We start from the raw sequence: 3,877 nt of genomic DNA, 5'->3' as shown, positions 1-3,877 counted from the left end.
TATTAGATTCATGAGCTTTCCAAGAATTGGAGGAAGAAAACCATGGTTTTTGTGGAGAGATTCAAATTTATTATTTTTTTTTTAAAAAAGGTGGCTAATGGATCTACTGGCAAATGTACTGTTTACAGAAGCGTGGGATTCGTATGTGTGGGGTCGTGTCAGTGATCCCAATGGACGCGGATTGCGTCCTACCCTCGCCCGGACGGTAATCCGTCTAGGCAGGGCTTTGTGGGGCCATAGTGATGTAATTTTTTTATCCACGCCCTTAATTGCTTTTCTCATATCATTTTAGGATATGATCCTAAAAATGAGGTAGGTCCACAGTTCTAGTGGACCACACCAAAGGAAGCTGCAGTGATAATAATACCCATCGTTGTAACCTTTCTAAGGGCTACTGTGACGTTTTTTTACCCTCCAACCTACTTATAAGGTCAGGTAGATGTGGATGAAGTGATAACACAAATATCACCTTGATCTAAAACTTCTCTGGCTCTCAAGAATTTTTTAATGGTGAATGTTCAATCCCCACTTTGTGGTTCACTTAAGCCTTTCACCTGACTCATTTTCTGTATCATATTTTAAAATGATCTGAGAAAAATGATTAATGGCGTGGATAAAATACTTACATCATGGTGGGCCCCAAAGAGCCCTACCCAGACGGATTACTGTCCGGGTGGGGGTAGGACGCAATCCACGTCTGATCCTAATCGCGCTGAATGTTTCAATCATTTCTGGTCATTGAACTGTTTTTCAGAATGATGTACAGTGGATCCCAAACACTTTAGTGTCCAAGATGGACAAGAGAAGGCCCGATCGAGGCTGAGATGATCCGGACTATCAGAGCTATGGGTGGACACAAGTCGATCTGGGCTCAACCTGGTCCGACCCGGTCACCAGCCAAACCCAGCCCGAACTAGCCCGGCCCGGTCACTGGGCCAATATGTCCAGCTCGAACTTGGCCCAATCAGTAACCGGGCAAGTTCGGGCTGAGTTTGGACCTTACAATAAGTTCATGCGAAGGGCTTTGGCAGGTAATCCACGTCCCATTACAAGGCCCTCGATCAACTGTTTAGATAGTTGAACTATAGACTCCATAAAAAATCTAACTAGTCAGGACATTGTAAGTCCTTTTTGTATTTGGATGAATCTACGCCATTCAAGTTATACGTCTGTGAGGTGGATGAGTCATTGTCACATCAAAGATGGGCGGTGAACTATCCTAAAAGTCAAGAGAGAGATTGAGAGAGAGAGAGAGATTGAGAGGGAGAGGGAGAGGGAGAGAGAGAGAGAGAGAGAGAGAGAGAGAGAGAGAGAGAGATGATATATTATAATTTTACTACATTTACATATATTTGACAAATAATGACAATGTGTAATGGAATTTCCAATGGTTATAAATTAAAATTTATAGTTTTATTATATTCTGTTTGCATTATAGTGTAATGGTCTAATCATATTTTAATCATCTATTTAAACATAAGCACAAATGCAATGTACCATTAACACTACTAGTATAATGTTTTAGTATATTCCACTTGTATTGACATTGCTTAAATTTATAAGTTCATAGCTCACACATATTCAGTGATGGATCAGGTGGGAGAGCACGCCGTTCGCGCACTAGATCTACCCCTTCTACCCGTGATGCGACGGAGACAGCATCGGCGTTACATGTTGCATCACAGAGTCTGATCCCTTAGTTGCGCATACACCGAGCACTGTATGTAAGTCTAAATATATATTTCTTTTAATAACTTTTGTTAATATTTAAACTTACATATTTCTTTTGCAACAGCGTCGTTGACCAGCCGACGAGGACGTGGACCCACACGTTAGTTGCTTTTAGAATGACTTATGTGTGAGGGTAGGGTGATAGTAGAGTTCCCACAGGACTACATTAGACCTGTTGGAAACAATGTCATGTTGTTTACGTCGGAGGTCGGTGTCTTATACCAATCTCTGATCTCCCACCACCTCCCGTTGAGCAGACGTGACAGATGATGTGCGACAGCTCATCCATCAGTGGCTTCAGGTAAAATTAGTAAATTAAAATTTATTTTATAAAAGTTCATTTACGGTTAAGTTATTTTCTTAATAAGTTTATTACCTTAATCTATTATTTATGAAACTGCAGGATAAATTTGACTTGGATTTGAGTGTTCCGCACATCTACCATGCCGTCGACGATATGATCAAGAAGCAGTTCAAGGATTACCATAATAAGTTACACCAGTGGTACAAGCGGTGCGCGAGCCACAAGGAGGCCGCACAGTCTGCACTGCCACACGTGACCCATGAAGACTAGCAGATACTCTGCGATAGGTTTTCGTCTGATTCTTTTCAAGTAATATTACATATTTATGATATCTTAACATAATAATTAAATTCGTAATTAATAATAATGTATTATGAATAATGTGTTTAGAAGATGAGCAAAATAAATTCTAACAACAGGAGAAAGTTAGAAGTGAACCACGTAACTGGTTCAAAGCCATTTGTACGACTTCATCACGACATGGTAAGAAATTACTGGTAATTATTACTTTTATATATTCTTTCCATGCATTTATATTAATTATATTGTCCTTTCGATTGCGCAGCAAGATTCCGTCACTGGCCAAGAGCCCGAACCAGTAGACTTGTACAGAGGAACTCAGTGTCGGCAGATGACGGGATCTTGGGTACATCCTAGAGCCAGCGAGATTTGGGTAAAAATCCTTACATTGTAAAATTTAATTGCATTGAATTATAATAATGTCATTTATTATGAAAATTCATATGTTTTTATTATAGGATGAGACGGAAACCTTACGTAGTCAGCCCACTCCCGATGGTACTCAGCGAAGTGAGTCAAAGATCCTGAGTCAGGTGCTTGGCACCCGTTCTGGATATATACGTGGGCTTGGCCATGGTGCCAAGCTAATGGCACCCACTAGAGCTGCCTCCAACCGATCCATCGTCATTGGCGACAGCGCCGTACACCGAGTTGATATCGTAGAGAGAAGTTCAATAGCTATGAGTCGTCATCCATGACATCAGAGATGAGATGGAAAGGTAGAAGGAGGAGCAGGAGAGGAAGATGATCGAGGAACTGGACAGGTAGAGGGAGGAGCAGGAAAGGAAGATGACGGATGAGCTGGCGAGGCAGAGGGAGGAGAAGGAGAGGAGGATGGAGGAGATACGGGTGGAACATGAGCGACAGATCACGAAGATGTTTCATGCTCTCGCTACACGCTTACCCACCCATGCCCCACCACCTTCGCCTTCATCTTTGTGATTTTTTGTATTTTTGTTTATTATGTTAAGCTTATATGTATTTATGTGTGAATGAATGTGATGATGATAAGATTGTTTGTGTTTGGATGAATGTAGTTTATGTTTGGATGGATTTACTAGTTTGGGTTTAGAAGGATGTGAGTGTGAATATGATGAAATATATTATATAACAGGTGTATATCAGGATGAATATGATGAAATATATTGTAACAGGTATATATCAGGAATTTTTACAAAATTTTGTGCTGGAATATGTTTTTTTTTTTTAAAAAAAAAGAGACTTTTACCTACGAAACTTTTCATAGGTAAAAGTTCTGTAAATATTTTTAACAACGAAAACTATCGTCGCTAAAAGGTTTTACGTATTTTTTAGTGACGAAAATATTCGTCACTAAAAGTTTGATGAATTTTTTAGCGACAAATATCTTCATCGCTACAAGTTTTGTGATTATTTTTAGCAACGAAAATTATCGTCGCTAAAAGTTTTGCAATAAATATTAGCGACGAAAACTATCATCGCTAAAAGGTTTTTAAATTAGTTTTAGTGACGAAAACTATTGTTGCTAAGAGGTTTTATGTTATTTTTTAGTGACGAAAATGT

This window comes from Magnolia sinica, chromosome 1 (assembly GCF_029962835.1).
Source record: "Magnolia sinica isolate HGM2019 chromosome 1, MsV1, whole genome shotgun sequence".
Classification (NCBI taxonomy): domain Eukaryota; kingdom Viridiplantae; phylum Streptophyta; class Magnoliopsida; order Magnoliales; family Magnoliaceae; genus Magnolia; species Magnolia sinica.
Note: the sequence above shows the minus strand (reverse complement) of the source record.